General features: G+C 44.1%; 1 long non-coding RNA gene across 1 annotated transcript; it reads right to left on the bottom strand.

Moving 5' to 3' along the window:
* Window positions 1–71: 71 nt before the first annotated feature.
* On the bottom strand, window positions 72–4,570 carry LOC135213526 (uncharacterized). The gene is made up of 3 exons (XR_010314157.1): window positions 4,389–4,570; window positions 825–925; window positions 72–285 (listed from the first exon to the last, which is right to left on the bottom strand). It is a non-coding gene; the product is annotated as an uncharacterized LOC135213526 (long non-coding RNA).
* Window positions 4,571–22,102: the final 17,532 nt, after the last annotated feature.

Raw genomic sequence — 22,102 nt, 5'->3', positions numbered from 1 at the left:
TGAGAACAAACTATTTGGGCTTGTTTGCTAGAGTTGTCTGGATGTTTTAAACATGATGAAAAACTACTTCAGATATATATAAAAAATTTTAATCTAAAATTCTCACATATTTTTTTTTTATGACATAACTGAGGTTATGAAGACCGGTCTTCCTTTCATTGGCTTTGACGACAATATTGCCAATTACTATAACAATTATCTAGGGTAATTTTTTACAATTCCTTGTGCTTAATGCTGAATGACCTTCCATGAACATAGTGTTGTACTGACTCAGCCTACCTGAAACTGCAAAGATTGAAATTAATATATAGCAATTACTAGTTTTCGTCATATCTCACAATGAAAATCTACATGTTATCTAGCATGAAAAAATGAAGAATCGTTGTTTTCAAACTATGCATCAAATAATAAATCAACATTTCAGAACTTTGTCATATTTCAGCTCTTTTTATTGTGCTACTGTTTCTCTGAATCTCATATCATCTCACAAAAGAGTTAAGAAAAATAATGGCAAATCAACCATGCGCTGAAATAAGACTGAATTTCTGAAAAAAAAAAAAACATAATCTAATGGAATGAACTGTATAGTACTGCACAAAGAAATCTCCCTATGTTGTTTGAACAATGGGAAGATGGCAACATACTCATGAAAACCAAGAAGATAATCCTTGCTACTTTCAAAACCTTTACTGTAAAGGTTATTTGATTTTGACAAGGTGAATGATACAGCTAATACCTTTCTTTACAGAGCTACTGTTTCCATCAATATTAATACCACTAGTATTTCACATTTACGACTCACATTTTTTATAATTTCTGCTTACCTTCATCCTACTGTGGATTTGGGTTTAACACATCGAATCCCACAAAATCATTTGCAGTTTTTACTCCGACAATAAAGAATAAAACACTTTTCACGACTGACCTGCAAATATAAAGCAAAATTAACAAATATCAAAAGGTTCACTTGAACCGTAGTAATCTTTGCTATACCATTTCTCTTAAGCAATGTCTTCATCATATCAATGGCAACATATATGAATTTATTTAAGTCCTGTTTTAAATGGGCTACAAATTTGCAAAGGACCTCCAACAGGTTTTATTAAATTTCTACATGACACAAATGATCAAATCCAAAGCCCAGCCTGTTGTTGTTACAGCAGTTCTGAATTTCATAGGTTTGTCTGACTAATGAAATAGTTCACTCTTCATTAAATACTGTTACAGTAATTATTCAGATACAGCTTTGCCTATATATCTTTCCTTATCATTAATGTTTTCCATTTAATACCAAACTCTATCATTTTACTTTCGTTACATTACTGATAAGTACAACAGAAAGATTCCTTACAGTGATTAATCTTGTATTCTTGCTCAAGGTATAGAGTATATGTATATCTGTCATTCACAGGTTATTCTATTGTCATCTGTCATCCCTGTGAGGAGGTAGGCTAACTCTTAAATAGTGTGTATTATGATGTATGGTGTAGATGATATTAAAGGTCCTTAGCAACATCTTTTTTAGGCCCATCTAGAGACATATGACTTCGTTGTCTCGTTAACATAATTCATAAGAAACATTTTGTCAGTTACTAAAAAGAGCTGTACTCAGTGGGATACTGCACTGCTTTAGTTTTTACACTGATTTACCTAATTAGTGCAATTAGCAAAAACGTTATTAACTGAGGAGGATTGTTAAGTGTAAGAACCTGGTGACCTAGGTTATAATAGATGGGGGAGGGGGACAATGGGGAAGAAGCTCCCATTGACCAGTTAATAATCAAGTGTCTCAGGTCAGGTTAGGTATGGATGAGTTAAGTTGCAATGCTATCGATTTAAATTTACAGACCTCCAGTCAGGTTAAGTGGGGGCCCAAGGAGGTACAAACCTCCTTGACCTGGTGGGGGTCAGATACTCTTGATCAGGCTAGGTTGGGCTAGGCTGGAATAGATATATTCCTGAATTTCACCCACCCTGTGTCCTCTGTGGTTTACCACACTTTTAAGACATGACAATCAGTTTCAAACATACTAGAGATGCTAATGAAACATTCAAATCAAGGGAAAACCATATTTTCAACTTCAGGTTATGAGTAAGGCCTAATGTAGCCCTGTCCCCTTCCTCTGCATAGCGTGTGGCAAGAGAGACTTATTTGAGGAATCCGTACCCCTAGTGAGGTCAAGGCACAGGGCAGTGTTGCCGTTTTGAGGAATTTTGTCTTCTAGTGTGACTTTCTAGAGACATCTGGTAACCCTCCGTGGATATTCTGACCACAGCCACAGCACTGAGGAGTAAAATTCTTCACTTTGCCTTCTAAATATATTGTGAAAGTATGAAACTATTTTATATAATCCATTTTTGGGTACCTGTTGGCTTAAAAAGAAATAGAACTGTAGGGTCTAATTTGAAATAGCACATTAGTTTACCATAAACAACGTTTTCTTTGAAATGACAATGTCAAAATGAAAGCAATTCAGAGTAAACTAGTCTACTATAAACTATGATTTCTTTGAAAATCAGAAGAATTGCGTATGGTAACACTGCTATAAGCCAATGTCGAGAAGAAAAAATGGCAATGCTGGCATAGGGTTAAGGTTTTCTTGGGTTAAGGACCCAAGGTAAGTCTTGTTAGGTCGCCTAGCCTATCATGCACTCATCACACAACAGATCAAGTATAAGGACAGCCTACCTAGCCCAATTCTGATAATTTCCTAAGGAATTGTAATAAAAAATTTAAGCCAAAGGCCAAGCACTATGACCTATGAGGTCATTCAACACTGAGCTTGAGACCTCTACTATCCTTTCGAAGTAAGTATTTTCTCCAAAGTTAGAAATTAAGGTCATATTCTAAGATTAAACAGAGGTTAATGAAAGTCTAGCCATGTGCAGTGCAAACATACCTCCATGACGCTTTCGAAATTTTTACTTATAACACCAACAATTTAGGAGATTAGACACCATTTCGATTTAAGGGAATAAAGCTTTGCATCTCATAATCAGTGTTGTCGTCTGCTGCTCGTAACTGTTTGCGGAATGAGTGCTTAGGAACCAGGAACTTTACTCATTATTTAGTTTAACTTTCATTCCATGTGTTAAATCCACACACTACTTGTACCCATAGATGCTGGGGCACTTTCTTCACAACAATCGTCAACAATGACACCATCCGCGACTTATCCAAGAAAACTACGATGTTTTGGTAGAAGAAAAAGGAGAAGCGTGCACTAAATAATTATTTAAATAAATAGTTAAATGTCAGTATAAGGTCATGAATTGCATTACTATGACAAATAGAATTCATGGAAACAGTTTGTAAATGCATCAGCGCATGTGTGAAGCTCCACTAAATTGGCAACGATGATGTCATTTTGCCGTTGTCTGCTCGTATCTGCTTTAGAAATATCTGTAATTTTGGGGGGTTAATTTGGTTGCAAAAAAGGGATAACAGACATGAATTAAATAAACATTTTGAAATAAGAGAGTAAAGTTAAACTAAATAATGAGTAAAGTAAACAATTAAGGGAATAAATCTTTGCACCTCATAAACTGTGTAGTTGTGTGCTGCCCGCAACTGTGTTTGTGGCGTGAGCGCTTAGGAACCAGGAACCGCAACGTAGTTCAAGTGCAATTTGGAGTGAATTAGGACCAAGACATGTATAATTACAATCAAATAAGCACTGTGGAATTTCAGTTCAAACCATGACCGGTGTCAGGACGCGTTATAATGTACTTTTTTTGGGGCGGTACACACTGATCGTACGTGGTCCACCCCTGTAACATGCGGTGTTTTACCCAAAGTACTTTTTCGGAGGGTGGCCTAGCCGTGGTAGTCGGTGAGTTGGCCAGTCCACGCGGTTGTTTACCCTATACTTGGATGCTAACATTGTTCACATGAATGCTGAGAAGGTTGGGAAAGATGTTGGATCCTTTGCGGGTACAAACGGCACCTCAGTCGGTGGACGGCATATTGGATTTCAAAACTGCCTTGAAAACATATTTTACGAAGAGCGTCACATGCTTACTTTAGTTCGTATGGGGCTTTCATATATCACATTACCTATGTTGACGAAACTTCAATCTTTTGAATGGTAGTACTATACTAGGTACCTAGTAGTAACTATGCTTAGAGTTGTAATTGTAGGCTATTCTTGTTTCACCAATTAAATATCGAGTGAATAAAGGCTGATGCACGCGATGACGATGGATTCACTGTGGTGTTTCCCCCTATGCACATCATGCTTAACTTGCAAGGTATGTTTTATAGCTAGGTACCGAGTTTTACATGTGCTTGTAGCAGTCTAAGTAGGGAGGTGACGGCAAATCTACTGGTAGCAGCCACTCAGGCGTGCGGTTGGTTACCAATAAAAGCGCTAATCTACACAACTCACCATTTAAAAGGATCATAGTACACACTTAATACAGCTCCCTTAATCCCGCCACGTTCTGGCCTTCGCGACTGGGGTGCTGATGGCATTAACTGGAACATTTTGTTAAAATATATGTCGTTAACTGCACGAAGAACGGCCAATGAAAACACTGCAGACGAAGCACGGGACACTTTCTTCTTCTTGCTTTATCGTATGCATAATATTGCATAACAGAATCATCATTTTCTTCTGTAATCCTTTTTCCACATATCTTACCCTTTATATATTATTAGTTCCACCTTTGAAGAGCACATTAATTTTATTTTCATTTTCATAGTTTGTTCTATACGGAAACACAAAGGATATTTTAAAGTGGGCTTTGCCGCGTTGCAAACAAGTCTGTCGTAACAAAATTTAGGTTTAGAAGGAAACTGATAAATCATAAAAAATTACTTCAATAATAAACTATATAATGGTTTCAGCAAGTAGACCACGAGTGGGCGGAGAATGTCTGTTATATAGAAAGAAGGCCTTATTTCAAAGGCATCTTCTAGAATTCTGAAACGTAGTACCTATATACCTATATGTAGGTACAACAGATATAGAAGAAAAGCACAAAATGAACACAAAGTTACATCGGCTTATTTAGAATTAACTAGCATATATACAGTGGTGAGCCAACATTGGTTATCAATGAATAAATTACTATATAAAGAATAGGAGGAAGAACATAGAATATCCAGAAATCGAAACTATAGAATATGTAGAATATAAAGAAAAGAATATACGTAGATAAGGGCATTTAAGTAAGCGAATCAAATATGTAATACATTGAGAATGAATATCATATATATATTATATATATATATAATATATAAATATATATATATATATATATTATATATATAAATATTTATATATCTATATATATATATATATATATATATATATATTCCTATTTACCTATGTAGAATCTTCTGGTAATTTTACCAGAGAGTAATCTACAATGTCATCTTACTTGTCGAAGTCTTCGAGTTTTTTTTTTATACGCTTGTCAATACTAAGTCTTAAGATCTAAGTGCAAGAAATATGAAATTATGGCTGGGAGCGAGACCTGACCACAAGTTAAGAGAATTTAAGGCTCTTTACACTACACCACACACACACACACACACACACACAACACACACCACACACACACACACACACACACATATATATATATATATATATATATATATATATATATATATACGTATCATATATATATCATATATATAATTATATATCTATATATATATATATATATATATATATATATTAGCAATACATATTATGCAATACATATGAGTGTGTATGTATCTATGTATGAGAAATTAAACAATATACCTTAAGGACTGGAACTTTATTGGCCCCTCTAAAATGTTTTTGTGTAAAATCTGATCCATAGGGAAATCGAATGATGAAACAATACAGCTTTAGCACTGAATTGAAAATTGGTGGAATCGTCCATATCCAGTAAATGTGCTGATAAATATTATATGATTATGGACTTGAATGGTTACTGCCATCTAGTGTTGTGGAGTTATAGTTCCCTAAATAAGAAACTTCCATTTGTAACCTAAAAATTGTTTAAAGCATATTATTATTGTAAGAAACTGATATTGACATAGAAACTTTTATGTGTTATCAGACTATATTTATTATTTATTCAGTAGGTACTATTACTTAAAATAGCACTTATTTCAATACCTCTCATTTGTGTACTTCCAGACTGAGTCCATTGTTGATCTCAATAAAGAGACAAGCAAATAGACCGAGTTCTTATAAATATTGCCTTGAAAATTATGCATTTTTTGACTGAAATTAACGTAACTATATTGCATGGACTTTAAAATAAAAGCACCAGCGCCCTTCATTGTTTACAGACGCCCGTTAGGTCTTCTTCTTCTTTCCTTCCTTCCCGTGCTGTTTGACTGGCTTACATTGAACTGAAGTGCCTCTATATAGTGTTGAAGCTTAGGTATATCGCTGATACTTCGTTATAATTTTTGAATGAATTGTAAGTACTTGTCCCGTGAATAGTAGACATGTTCACCCAACGTAATGATAATGAAATAGTAGGTAGGTACCTAAGACTAGGTAGTAGGTAGTAGCTAGTAGTAGTAGGCTAATTTCGTTACTCCGAATGCCGTCAACATGTTAGGTACTACCTAGGCTAAGTAGGTACTACGTACTAGGTAGCCCAAGTCATGACCCGACTGTCAGGTTTAGCTTAGGCCAGACCAGTACCTTAGGTCTCAGCTACCTAAATACTCCTCTTGAAGGATAGCCTATCCAGGCTTAATGACGGTAGCTCTAAGTAGTCCTTGCTTTGGTACACGATAGCTACCTATACCTACTAGGTTAGGTATCTGTGTACCCTGGACTGATTACCTATTACTAGGTAGGTACTTAGGTATACTACTAGGCTAGCTACTAGTGCCTTCAGTGCACCTCATAGGCATTAGCCCTATGGTTACCTGCAACCTTAGATTAGGCTAACCAGTATCTGCACCATAACGGCTTCGGTAATTGTAGGTGATAACTCCACACGAACTGCAAGGAACATTCTCACGAATACTACTACAGCCACTAGGGATTGGGGCGTCAAATTATTTTGCCGTGTTGAATACTGGCCTCTGGGGGTTAATTACAGTGGGCCCCCCGAAAATAATGGTAGGGTTAACAACCGCATGAACTGGCCAACTCACCGACTACCACGGCTAGGCCACCCTCCGAAAAAGTATTTTGGACACGTCCTGACACCGGAGATGGTCATTAGGTAATCACGAGTTGCTGGTGGTGAGAGGAGGAGCTCAAGACCTCTACACTCCTTTCGAAATAAGTATTTTCTCCAAAGTTAGAAATTAAGGCCATATTTTAAGATTTAAACAGAGGGTAATGAAAAGGGTGGCCAGCACAGTGCCCACAACCCCAAAACGCTTTTGAAATTTTTACTTGAAATTAGTAAAAAAGTTTAGAAGATTGATGCCATCTCAATGTTTGTGGAGTTGCCTGTGTCAACAAACTTCCCATTTCCTGTGCTAAATCCGCACACCACTTGTACCCATAGACGCTGGGGCACTTTCATCACAGCAATTGTAACCCCGACCTCTTACCAGCACTTATTCTTTGCGCTGTTTTGCGCTCTTCAATTGTTTATCAGTGTTGTCAATTGGTATGTGTTTACCCTCCAAACTAGGTATAAGATTTACACAAAATCGGGGAAATAAGTGAAATTAGTGTATCTATTTGTAGTATACCTATATATACATATTACAGCAATTTTATCATTACTGCATTACTATGACAACTAGAATTCATAGAAAGAGTTTGTAAATGCATCGGCGTTTGTGTGACGCTCCACTTGATTAGCAACGAGGAGTCATTTTTCCTCACGTCGTCTGCTCGTAAGTACAGTGGTACCTCGAGATACGAAATTAATCCGTTATGAGGCGCCCTTCGTATCATGAGGTTTTCGTATATTGGACCATTTGTTCCGATACGTAATACAAACCCTCGGTCCTTTAACAATAGGAAGGTAACTAGCGGCAGCTGGGACGGTCGTAAGCTTCGAACAAGGGGAGAACGGTAGTTAACTGCTTGTCCGATCGTGCGCGCGCCGCGCGCCCGGGCGGTGAAGAATCACTTTTGCTTTCGGCCGTGGTGTGACAGGACGTGCTCGTCATCGCTCTGCCCGCTATTTCGTCGTGTGCTTTGGATGTTTACAATTTCTTCTGATGGTTTGTTTTGTGGTCTTGAATGAAATTGTAAGTACTCTCTTTTTTTTCATTTTTCATTGAGTGAAGTGAATTTAATTATGGATCTTGAAGAGCCTTTCGCCGCGCCCACCAGCTGCCCGTAGAGTTGTGTCCCGGGCTGGAGGGCGTAAATGGCGGCGGATTCCGCTCTATCCTGACATTGATCCACATGAATTATGTTATCGGTGTCGGGGGCGAGAGAGTTCCCGAACCGAACCATGTAATGTTTGTGTGAATTGGTCCGAGGCGCAGTGGGTGCTGTACGAGGGTAGGAAGAGGCGTCTTCTCCTCACTCGATCCGTCGAGTGTTGGAGGAGGGCGCCCGATACCCGGATGTCCAATTGTATTCGGGGTCTTCCGTCCGCTCTGGGTGGGGTTCGTCCTCCCCCAGGCGTGAAGGTGCCCCTCTAACTGACCCGACTGTTCCTCCCTCAGGTGTGCCTTCTGTGAGTGACGACCTTGGACAGGTGTGGGCGTCATTGGGACTGCAGGGCGCTCCCAGTATCCAGGGCTTAATTCAACGACTGGCGGGGTCGGCAGTTGTAACTCATGGTGTAGTCACAACGACTACGAATACAGTGTCCACACCAGCGTACGCCGCCCCTCCTCATGTGGTTTACACGCAACACATTGCGTCGGTGACTCCCACGGCATCAATCCAAAAGCCGATTGCTGCCGTACCTAAGAGGGGCGTGCCGCCGCCACCTGGATTCTATGTGCTGCCGACTCCCGACTTTCGCTGTCCGAAAAGTTCGCCCCTGGATCTGCCGCCCGTCCCGATGATAAACTTGGCTGAATTGGAGATGCCTGTGACACCGGACTATGCTGCCGTACCTGCCGTACCTGCAGCTAGTGTTGCTGGCCCAGCCGCTCGCACCGCTCCTACGAAGCGCGCGGTGCGTGACGCTCATGCTGATGCTGCTGGTGCTGGTCCTGCTGGTGCTGGTCCTGGCTGCTGCTGGTTCCTGCTGCTGCTGGTCCTGTTGTGCTGGTCCTGCTGGTGCTGGTCTGATGGTGCTGGTCCTGCTGTTGATGTTCCTGCCGTGCCTGCCCCTGCCCACGTCGCGTCTCGTCATGGAGGTGCTGCCCCGGTCTCAGGTCTTTCCGGACAGGATCAGTCGGGGCGTGTTGCTTCGGCAATTGGCCCGACTTTTCCGTGGATGGAAGACCTGACGTCCGTCCTGAGAGAGCTGACGAAGAAGAGGAAGAAGAAGAGGAAGGTGTCGTCGTCGTCTTCATCGTCTTCTTCGTCGTCTGTTGCCGCCTCTCCCCCTTCGACTTCTAAGGCTTCCAAGCCGCCAAGAAGAATAAGGCTGCCTCCTCCCCCCCCCTAAGAGGCTCCTGCGGGACCTTCGAAGGGCCCGTCTCGCTCTGGTGTGACGGGGGGGTGCTTCTGCTGGTCCTCCTGTTCCCTCGGGAACAGGGCCCGTCTCCTCTTCTGAGAAGAAGAAGAAGACGGGGACCAAGGATGTGCTGGCTACTGCTGGTACATCCGCGCCTGGTCTTGGTAGCACTGCTGCTAAGCCAGGTACCGGCTCGACTTCTCGTTCGCGAGAAGTTCCGAGTGTACGGTCTCCTTCGGGCGACCGTGCAGCCAAAGTCAAGACGCCTGAGCTTGCTCACCGTCATGACCGAGGCACGGAGCAGAAGACTGTCGAAAGTCACGCAAGTGACTCTCGCCAGGCCAGCGGCCGCTCTCGTAGCGACCAGCCGGTACCTCGGGTTGACATGACGGTCCTCTGACCGGCCACGGGTTGAGGCTGGGAAGAGGTCCCCTCGACCAACGGCACCAGCTTCGGCTGGTACCAGCGGTTTGACGTGCCGTGAGGACGCTCACCGGTCTCACCGCGAAAGCGAGCTCTGTAGATCACCTGACCGCCGCTCCCACAGGGACCGGACGGAGACGGTGGCCAGCAGCAGCTCGTCTGACGCACGGGACCGGGGTCGACGTGCTCAGTCGAGCCGCTCGCCACAGGTGAGCGGCACGGCCCAGGCCTGCAGATCGATCCCCACTGCGGGTTGGTGATCGGCTGCAGCCCCCCACGTACGCTGGTCCTGCCAGCGAGCGGGGGCGGGGGGGAGCGTCAGGTCTGTCTCTCCTATACCTTCAACTTCCTCGGGCTACACCGGGAAGAGCGAGGTAGCTAGGAGTGATCGTGAGAGGTGCGCCGCTCACGATCCCGTCACGATGCCGCACGCACCAGGCATGGTCTTAGGACCAGCCAGATCGTACGCGCAAGTGACTGGAGGCGACCAGTCAGGGGTCTGTTGCTGTTCCTCCTTCTGAAGGAGGAGGGTCTCGAGAGCTGCTCCTGTTGGAGGGACTGGACGGTCCTACTCCTCAGGACGCTGTGACTCCCGAGATCCAGAGGAACTTTGCCCAGGTTATTGCGCTGATTCGTCAGCACAACGACCTTGGGGGAAGGATCGCCGCTACCACCATCTGAGCCCACGTCCTGGCTCGAGTCATTTTGGGGCCCGAAGAGGGAACCCAAATTGACGGTGGGACTGCCGCGATCAGAGCTTGCAGACTCAGTCCTTGACCAGGTGGAGAATTTCGTCTCAGGACGAGAGGACTCACTTAAGTCAGGACGGTCTTAACCAAGCTACCTTCCTCCTCCTCTGCAGCGACAGCGGAAGTTCTACGTGCCATCAGTGGATCCAATACCGCCCAAACAGGTTAACCCGGAGCTAGCTAGGCTAACTCCAGTGTGTCCCTGCAGCAGCTCCTGTCGGAGAACTTGTGGTTCTCGCAGCAGGAGGCACTGGGCCTGGAAGCTACCGCTATGGCGGCTTTCCAGGCAGTCTCTTGGTTGGATCTGTGGTCCCTCACAGTATCCAAGGTCGCGGCCGACTCCGCGCTGCCCTCGAAGACGACCCCGACTTCAGGAGACTGTGCCAGTCTGGAGGTAGGGCCATCTCCTACCTCGCCCATCAGACGGCAAACCTGTGGGCCAACTTGGTTCTCCGTCGTAGGGACGCTGTCCTTACACGAGTAGCCAAGGGGGCCGGGCGGGCTGAGGCGGTAAATGGACTCCGTAACGGACCAATGAAGAGTTCCTCCGCTCTCTTTCCCGGAGAGATGGTGGACGCTGCGGTGGAAAGACGGCGCACTGATGACAGTGACCGTCTGGTTCACCAGGCAGTTACGAAGGTTTCTGGGCAACCTCGTACAACTGCGGCTAAGCCTAAGAGTTTAGCTAGCGCTTCCTCGGCTGCTAAGACGGCTGCTCCATCGAAGCCGCCCCGAGGAAAGACTCTTCCTGCTTCACTTCTGGTAAAGGAGGCCGTAACCAGCCCTCCTCCCAGCCCTCCTTTCCCCGAGGAGGTGCTGGGAAGAAGTCAAAGCGAGGTGGGAAACGCTAGGGACTGGCGTTCCCCCTCACCAGCTGCCGGAAGTGGGGGGGTGCCTAGCGAGCCATTGGGCAACTTGGCAGCGCTACGGTGCCGAGACCTGGATAGTAGACGTCCTTCGGGAGGGATATCTACTACCCTTCGAATCTCGGCCACCCCTCACCTCCAACCCGGTCCATCTTCAGACATATGTTCCTAGGATCCTCAAAGGACGACGCTCTTCGGCAGGAGATCAAGACCATGCTGACCAAACGAGCTGTAGAAGTTGTAGTAGATCGGTCACCGGGCTTTTACAGCCGCCTTTTCTTAGTGGAAAAGGCATCGGGGGGCTGGCGCCCGGTGATAGATCTCTCTCCCCTGAACCGATTTGTTCGCCAGACTCGGTTCAAGATGGAGACGGCACGTTCCGTGCTGGACTCCATCAGGGAGAACGACTTCATGCTTTCAGTGGACCTGAAGGATGCGTATTTTCAAATACCCATCCATCAGTCCTCCAGAAAGTACCTCCGCTTTATCTTCGACGGGACGGTGTACCAATTCAGGGCACTTTGCTTCGGTCTCTCAACCGCCCACAGGTGTTCACGAGAGTGTTCACGCTGGTGTCTGCCTTGGGCCCATTCGCACGGGATAACGTCTTCTGAGGTATCTCGACGATTGGCTGGTCCTGGCGAGCTCCCGCTCGCAGTTGCTGCAGGACAGGATCGACTTCTAAAGTTTTGTCGCGATCTGGGGATCGTGATAAACTACGAGAAGTCCGATCTCGAACCCAAGCAGAAAGATGAAGTACCTGGGTATGCTGATCGATACGGTAGAAGCTCAAGTCGACCGCAGACTTGAGGATCAGCAAATTCAGGGAGGCAGCCGGCCGGTTCCTGTCTCGGCAGGAACAGGCAGCTCAGCAATGGCAAGTCGTGATCGGCCACCTGTCGTCACTCGGAGAAGTTTAGTTCCTCACGGAACGTCTTCACCTTGCGGTTTCTCCAGTGGAGACTAAGGGAGAGTTGGGTCACAGGTAAGGATCCACCTTACTTCCCCGTGTCCATCACGGAGAAGGTGAGGCAGGACCTAGCCTGGTGGCTCGACGACAGGAACCTCTTTAAGAGGGGTGCCTCTACGCACTCCCCCCCCGGAGATGCTGCTGTTCTCAGACGCATCGACCGAGGGATGGGGCGCACACCTGGAGGAGTTGCTGGCTGCAGGTGTGTGTGACCATCACGACAAGCACCTTCACATCAATGTCCTAGAACTCAAGGCGGCGTTTTACGCTCTCCCAAGAGTTCCAAGAACCGCTTGATGGGACACTCGGTGTGTTGATGTGCGACAACACCACAGTAGTGGCATACGTCAACAAGCAGGGGGGCCTAGTGTCTCTCCCGCTACACAGTTGACTGTGCAGGTGCACGAGTGGGCCACGGCTCACTCAACTAGAGCGTCAGCACGCTACATTCCAGGCAAGAGGAATGTAGTAGCAGACAAGCTCAGCCGGGCGGGATCAGGTAATAGGGACCGAGTGGTCCCTACACCCAGAAGTGGCGGAAAGGCTCTTCAACCTGTGGGGGCGTCCGGTCATAGACCTGTTCGCCACCCGGCACAAACAAAAAAACTTCAAGTTTTTTGCTCAGCCGTGCCGGACCCATGGGCAGCTGCAGAGGACGCTCTTCAACACCCCTGGGACAACCTCTTCGTCTACGCCTTTCCTCCCTTTTGTCTGATGCGGAAAGTGATCAGCCGAGCGCTGGTCACTCCCAATCTCAGGATGATCCTGGTGGCTCCCAAACGTCCTCAGCCGTTTGGTATCTCCGGACCTGCTGGCTCTTCTTGCGGAAGAACCGAGAGAGATGCCCCACTGGCACAACCTTCTAGCCCAGCCACACGTAGAGCGGTACCACCGGGCAGTCCAGTCCCTACAACTTCACGGCTGGCTGTTATCCACCATCTCTTGCGAACGAGAGGCTTTTCTCGCAGCGCAGCAACAGAGATGGCTGGACATGTCCGACAGTCCTCTGCAGCTGTGTACCAGGGGAAGTGGGCCGTCTTCTGTGGTTGGTGTCGTAGACGGGGTCTATCTCCTCTCAGCCCAGCACTCTCAGCAGGTAGAGGATTTCCTCGTGTTTCTTCGCCGAGGAGAAGCTCCTCTCAGTACCCACAGTTAAAGGATATAGAGCAAGCACTGGCGCTCGTCCTAAAACTGAGGGGACTGGACATCTCGAACTCGTTCGAGATCTCCTTGCTAATGAGGAGCTTCGAAGGTCTTGCCCACCCAGGGAACTCAGGCCCCCTGAGTGGGATGTGACTCTCGTCCTTAGGAGTTTGACTCGAAGACCATTCGAGCCACTCCGAGAGTCGTCAGACAGGGATCTGACCCTCAAGACCCTCTTCTTGCTGGCCCTGGCATCGGCGAAGAGAGTAGGGGAACTTCATGGTCTGTCCTTCAATGTTAAACATTCCCAGGGGCTGGGGATCTGTGACGCTCGATTTCGTCCCGAATTTCGTAGCTAAGACTCAGAATCCGTCGATCCCTGACGACAGGTTCGAGTCTTTCACGATCCCCTCCCTAATGGACTTCACTGACAACGATACGGATGAGATGCTGCTTTGTCCTGTGAGGGCGCTACGGCGCTATCTGAAGAAAAACTCGACACCTCAGGCCTGAGTGTCGACGCCTCTTCGTTAGCACTGGGGTTACCAAGAAAGAAGATCCAAGAACACGCTTTCTTTCTGGCTGCGTGAGGTGATCAGGAGAGCGTACGAGGCCTGATGGTAGTGACGACATCCGTACGCTCCGACCGAGAGCCCACGAAGTCAGAGGTATTGGACCCTCTTTGGCGTTCCGTAAGAACTTCTCCGTGGCGCAGGTCCTGAAGGCAGGTGTCTGGGCCAACCAGACTACCTTCACGTCCTTCTACCTTCGGGATATTGCCCACAAGTCCTTGGATACTTTTTCCTTGGGACCTGTGGTGGCTGCTCAACACGTTGTGTAAGCTTACCCAGCACCCGAGCAGGCAGAACAGCATCGATTCCTGGTGTGACTGTAAGGAATGAATGGTTGAATGAGAGTGCGACTGGCTTCTCTTCTCCATCTTTCTCTCTCTCTACCTGTGGGCAGAGGGTCACGGTCGTCACCATGCTTGAAGGAATTCGATGCAGGTAAGCTACATCGACCGAGCCCCAATCTATCCCTTTGTTAGGGATAGAAGCAAATATCCTCCACTCCCTCCACAACAAGGGGAATGAGTGGATGCCTACTTGAGACAAACCCATAACTTTATGTTGGCTCTTGTAATGGAGCAAGTTCTTACTTGCTGTACAACGAGATACGCTTGCCTCTCTCTTAGTACTTGGCTCAGAGGTCTGACCATTGATCCTGCGGTGCACACCCCGATCAATCGGACAGAGGTTTGGATACCCTCCCTTTGTTGCTCTTACGACCAGGGAGGCATTCCAAGGTTGGACGAACACCAGTCTGTTCACCAAAAAGACTCAGATTCCACCCACCAAGAAGTGAGTCTTCCTATTGTTAAAGGACCGAGGGTTTGTATTACGTATCGGAACAAATGACAATTTGTCGAAAATTGCACCTAAACCGACTATACAAACCTGAGGTCCTTTACATATAGTCCCACCTCATACCACCCCTCACTCTGCAACTTTTTGCATGGGCCTAAAGCAAAAGTGATTCTTCACCGCCCTGGGCGCGCGGCGCGCGCACGGTCGGACAAGCAGTTAACAACCGTTCTCCCCTTGTTCGAAGCTTACGACCGTCCCAGCTGCCGCTAGTTACCTTCCTATTGTTAAAGGATCCTCAGGTTTGTATAGTTAGGAAAAATGCAATTTTCGACAAATTGTCATATTTTACATGTAAAATGGCTAATCCGTTCCAAGCCTTCCAAAAACACCCTAGTTTCATTTCATAACCAAAAAGCTAAATTGACTTATAAACAATGAAATACTACAACAAATTGGACCATTCAATACCTAACTTAATAACGTAATGCTAATTACCTGTAAATAAAGTGTATTAGTGTACATGGTATACAAGAAATACTGTACGTATGTAGTAAAATGTGGAAGCTTACCTTTTGAGTGAGGCTATCTCCGAAAGTGGCGGCAGAGGAGGAGGACAAACGGTAGATACGTACGTACTTACATACACTTAACTTTACGAAACACATAAAAAAATGTAAGGAAAACTAAACTAAAATTTACGAAACACATTAACAAAACTGTAACACTTAACTTTACAAAAAACTAAAATTAAAAAAAAAATTTTTGTTCTTTTTTTTTTATTTTTAAAATTTTTTTAAATTTTTTTTTTTACTTTTTTATACTTTACGTAGGTTTTTTATTTTTTTTTTATTTTTTTTTTTTATTTTTTTTTTTTTTTTTTTTTACAAATTTCAACTTCATCACCATTTTACACTTTCAACTTTCTGTTTTTTATCACTTGGTTCTTCCTTTTTGCTTACTCCTGTTAATGCTAAAGGCCTCTAAAAAATAACTATCCAAGGAAGATTGCTTCTGCCTACTTTTCACAATGTTCCTGAAACGACTCAGCAAACGTCAATCGAACTGCGCAAGCATACGACCTGTGTGAGCCTTTTCGGGGTGTCTTTTTTTCTATAAACGATTGCACTTTATGAAAAGCGGCTAGAACATCCTTAATTTCTGCCGTTGTTATAGGGTCACCCTCCTCCTCCTCGCCGCTGCTAGAGAACTCCTCTGGAACGACGTTATGTTGCATGGCCTCCAACTCCTTCAGGTCATCCGTCGTAAGCTCCTCTTGGTGCTCCTGAGAAGGTCATTGATGTCGTCCTCGTCGACGACCAGCCCCATGGACTTGCCGAGTGCAACGATCTCGTCAAGATCTGGTTGCAAAACAGTTTTAGGATCGTCAACTGTTTCTGAATCTGCAGCACCACTTCGCCCACGTCGAATCCCTTGAAGTCTCGGTGGATACGGCATCAGGCCAGAGTTTCCTCTTCGAGGAATTCAAGGTTCGCCTCGAAACAAACCTCCTGCCAGCTTGGTTGATGAGTTGGATGCATATGACGATGTCGAAATGCTCCTTCCAAAATTCACGCAAGGTGAGGTTTGTGGTATTGGTGATGTCGAAACATCTCTTGAAAAGATGTTTCGTGTACAGCTTCTTAAAGTTCGATATCACTTGCTGGTCCATGGGCTGGAGGAGAGGGGTGGTGTTAGGCGGAAGATAAAGATTCTTGATGAAGGAATACTCCGCTAGGATATCTTCCTCAAGGCCAGGAGGGTGGGGAGGGGCATTGTCCAACACCCCCCCCAGATGCTGAAGCCTTGCCGAGGATGGGGGGCTTAGGGTTCAGCAGCTGGGCCCTGATGACTGGTGGGAACTACTTTCTCGCTCGGCCTTGGTGCCCAGCTGTTGATCCAACTAAATAAGTCCAGCTCTTTTCCTTTACTAAACTTTTTCATCCTTCTGCTTCCTCCCCCTATAAGTCCCATAGATCATCGTATAATTTGGATTAATTGTTGTGGATTTTTCCACCTTTGTAAAAGTTTATTAGACAAATGAAAATAGGAAAAGATATCATAGCTGGGACTGGGTTTATATCCAAAAACTAAATAGTGGGAACTGTGGTAGGATCATCAACTGCCCGATAATGTTCGGACCTGAGAGATCAGGCGGAACTATTCTTTAGAGCTGGACCACGGATTCCAGGGGGGTCTGGTTCTGGGTTAGGACTCTCGGCATTCTATCCGGTTTGCCCATAACATGATTGGGGTGGGGATGATTGTATTCTTGTAATACTCTGTCCTATCAAGCGGGTTTGCCTACACTTGAGCCACTCTAATCATGTTATGCCATCCCAATGGGGATGGTATGGGATGCGGACATTTGGGATTCGGTTCTCACTTGTGCCATTGGTGGCGGAATAAACTCCAAGAAAGGCTGATGATATTTTTTTAAGGTTTTCAAGTTTAAATTTAAATTTTTTTTTTTTTTTTTTATACCCCCTCTAATCTTTATGACAAATAAATATAAGGATTCGAGTACCCCTGGACCTTTTGATGCTTTGGCGCAGATGACGACTATGGACAGGACTTGGACCACCCCCAGGAAATTTCAATTAATCAGAGCACGATGGTAGCTCTACAAAACATTGTGTTGGAAAACTATCTAATGTGAAAAACCTTGCGAGTGCTACATGTCGTGGGCATACCACTGCAGTGCGACTATGACATTATTTTGACAACCTTCCGTTCCTTTGGAACTATAATTGAAATAAGGATGAATTTCCTTGAAGTCACATCAAAGTTGGAAGCATGGATTACTTTTTGATAAATATGAAGATGCCTTTTAAGGCTAGTAGTAATATAAATACAGTACAAATAACTCAGTGTATTATAGAGGGAGCTTTGACCGATAAAGTACCCAAAAAATTTAGATAGCTATGTACCATCTGAATGGGTTCAAGATATACATCAGAGAAAAACAGAGGTTAATAATCCATCCAGAACTCCCAAACCTCCTATGTGGCTAGTTGCAAAACCAGCGAAGGATGGGAAACTAAATTACAATTATTATAAGTTCTGGCAGGGTATCTCCCGAAAAAGGTGAAAACTGGTGGGAGGAATAAATAGTGGAGAGATATCTAGATTTGCGGAAAACGTACAGTGCTAATACATGCTAAATCAAAAACGCAAGCACAAATGCTATCTGCAATGAATCCCCTTCTGGGGTCATGATATGATAAAAGAAATCAGACCCCACCTGAATTTTAGTTATGGCCAGGGTGTAATTTTTTGACAAAGATTTGTATGAGTTCACAGAAAGTGAGATCCTTGAAATGAGCCCATTAACATGTGTGGAAAGTAAAAAAAGACACCCATTGCTAATATGATAATTTTGACATTTGAAGACCCTAACGTTCCATCACATGTAATCATTGAAAATGAAAGAGTGGGGCGAATAAGACCCTTCCTCCCGAAACCAATTCAATGTTTCAACTGTTTCAAGTTTGGTCATTCATCAAAAGTATGTAGGAACGCAAAAGTTTGCATAAATTGCTCTGCCCTGACCATGGTATTTGTTCTGAAACACCAAATTGTTGTAATTGTCAGCTGAACCACCAATAAGGCTAATGATAAAACTGTGAAGCATACAAAGATGAACTATCAGCAATAAATAAGGCTAATGCTGAACACATTAGCATAGGATATGCCAAACAACAATTGGGCCAATCAAAGAGCTATGCAAGAGCTCTAAACCCACTACCCCTTACTACCAACAATGGGGTCCTGTAGGAGCACCTTCTCCTGCAGTAGGTGCATCAACTCCTGTGGTAGAGGCCCGGTATCTGGGTTTGGGTGCTCAGTCACTGGAAGCAAGAGTACACACCACCAAAGCAGGCAAGCTGCCTGTGGTTGAAAAAGAGTCTCCTCCAGATGAAGAGGCTCTCCATCTCCTACTTTTAATGTAGTAAATCTATCACAGGCAGAATCTCTGCCTGATCTAATGGAATCAAAACAGTTAAGGAACCCCAAGAGAGGAAGGACTCCTTCAGGTTCTCCCCCTTATACTCCAAATAAGCATGCTTCGATATTTAACAGCTACAGTGTGCTTTTCCTCAAGTGAGGCAAGTATTGCATGGAACACAACCACCAAGTTAAAGAGGTTGCACAGATTACAACGGTAGATGTTCACCCCTCCTCCTAAAGAAAATCAAACTAGGAGAAATAAAGATCACAGGGTTAGTCATAAAAACCGTCTATTTCCAGACCACCTAAAGAGGAAAAAAGAAAGGCTTCCAAATTGGATTTGTAATGGCTTCATTCAACATCCTACAATGGATTGCGTTCTCGTGCTGAAAATCTAAAGGTCCTCATAAGAGAAACTAATCCTGGAGTAATTTGCCTGCAGGAAACTCAATTAGGTCCAGAGAAGTTCAATCCTGGACTTAATTATGAGATCTTCACATCCACCCTCCAGTGGGTGATAGAGCACAGGAGGAGCAGCTATTATCGTGAGCAAATCACTGGAATGCTTGCCTGTAGCCCTCAGTACAATTTACAGGCTGTTGCTCTTAAGATCACATAGACAAACAGATTACTGTGTGTTCCATCTACCTGCCTCCTAGATCAAACTTCACAAATGCTGATATCCAATCATTAATTGATCAACTGCCACAGCCATTTTTTTATTCTTGGTGATTTTAATGCCCATAATCCGTTATGGGGAGGGCATACTTCAGATAATGAAGGTAAAAATTATAGAAGACATTATTAATAATAATGATATTGTGCTTTTAAATGATGGTACTATGACTTATATCATATATATTTTTAATTCTTACTCTGCTATTGATCTGAGTATATGTTCCTCTGCAATAGCTTTAGATTTTATTTGGTCAGTAAATGATTTTTAAATGGCAGTGATCACTATCCCATTCTTTTAAAGTTTTACCAGAAATGTCCCTACAGAAATGCCACAGAAATGGAAGCCATTGGAAGCTGATTGGGAGAAGTATAAAAAGGATATCCATCTCGATAAACCATATGAATCCTTTAACAACCATATTGAAGCATATGAGTATTGGACAAACACTGTATTAGCCAGTGCAGAAGCCTCTATTCCCAAACTACAGGAAAGCCGAAGGAGACCAACAGTTCCATGTGGGACAAAAAGTGTGCCACCTTAAGAAAAATTACTAGAAGATGCTACAAGAAACACAAATCAAGTGGCACATCCACTTCTAAAAGAATATATCAGCGAGCCATGGCAAAACAACGCCGATACTCCGTCGTGCCAAGAAAGACTCTTGGATTTATTATATAAATGGTATTAACTCTAAAACACCATCGATGTTTGTATGGAAAATGGTACGAAACTAGCAGGGAAGTTTGTGCCACCCAAAACTCCCTCTTTGAGAGTAGAAAATAAACCTAGTTACCAAAACCCTTCCAGATATAGCTGAGTCATTGGGTCAATATTTCTCCAACATTTTCTAGCCCAAAAAACTATTCTAGTGCAGTTTCCAAAGAATCAGGAACACTCAGGTCAATCTGAATCTTTCTGGTGATAACCGGGAGGGGCATACAATGCAAGATTCTCGCTTCAAGAACTACATGAAGCACTCTCTTCAACAGATGACACTTCTCCTGGTGAAGATACTATTTTATATATAAGCTTAGGAAGCTACCTGAAGAGGCCAAACGCTACCTTCTTAAGATCATTAATAAGATTTGGGAGACTGGAGTTATGCCGAGATCCTGGAAAATTTCCATCATAATCCCCGTTCAAAAACCAAATAAAGATCCCCAACAAAGTTCAAGTTATAGACCTATAGCACTAACAAGCTGTGTTTGCAAGTTAATGGAAAAAATGATAAATTATCGCTTGGTATGGCACTTAGAATCAAATAAGCTTCTCTCTCCTTTCCAATTTGGGTTTCGTAAAAATAGATCTACCCTCGACCCACTTAGAGACTCTCCAACCAAATTCAGCAGGGTTTTGTCAATCAGTGTAGACAATAGGGGTCTTCTTTGATTTAGAGAAAGCTTATGACACTACTTGGCGTAATGGAATTCTAAAACAACTACAGAAAATGGGTATTAAGGGCAACTTAATTCGGTTCATTCATTCCTTCCTATCCGAGAGAGTAATAAAAGTGAGAGTAGGGAACTTTCTGTCGTCCCTTTAAACAAGAGGAAGGTGTTTCCACAAGGAAGTGTTTCTCAGTGTGACCCTCTTTGCTGTCGCCATAAATAGCATCTTGGATGAAAGTTCCAAGCCCAGTTCGAGCTTCATTGTTTGTGGATGATTTGGCCATTTATTGCACTGCCTACGATGCTATATCTGCATGCCGATATTTACAGAAAGCTATAGATTCTGTCTCCAAATGGGCCAGGCTAAATGGTTTTAAATTTTCAGCCATTAAGAGTGTTGCTATCCGCTTTTCAGGAGCAGGCGTAAAGAGGTTATACCTTAATTTAAAACTCGAAGGAGGATCTATTTTACCATAAATGCTGCCGATGTCAAATTTTTTATTGGGTAATGACTTTATTTTGACTCAAACAAAACTCACCTGGACCAAACATATTGATAACCTTAAATGTAAAATTAAAGCATCTTTTAATCTTTTGAAAGTAGTCTCTGGATATGAATGGGGAGCTGACAAGAAAATGTTTATTAAGACTTTATGATGCACTTTGTAGATCAAAGCTAGATATATGTCAGATTTATTCTTCAGCGTGCAAAAGCAAACTTAACGACCTCAATATTGTCCATAACATGGGATTACGAATTTGCTCTGGTGCATTCCGAACATCTCCTGTTGAGAGTCTGTATGTAGATACCCATCAACTGCCACTTGACTTACGACGGGAGGAACTGGTCTGCGCTACATAATGCGCGTAAAGAGCAGTTCTGGAAATCCTTCCAATAAGGTCATTCGCCAACTTGACAACAGGAAATTTAAACCAAGGTCATCTGTCCCCTTCCAGATAAGACTACATCAAGAAGTGAATAATGATACTCTAAAGAATCAGAATGTTTCTCAGTTAGTTGCCTCTAGATTCCCCCCATGGCTTATCCCTAAAGCA

This window comes from Macrobrachium nipponense, chromosome 43, assembly GCF_015104395.2.
Source record: "Macrobrachium nipponense isolate FS-2020 chromosome 43, ASM1510439v2, whole genome shotgun sequence".
Classification (NCBI taxonomy): Eukaryota; Metazoa; Arthropoda; class Malacostraca; order Decapoda; family Palaemonidae; genus Macrobrachium; species Macrobrachium nipponense.
Note: the sequence above shows the minus strand (reverse complement) of the source record. Positions and strands in the feature narration are given on the sequence as shown.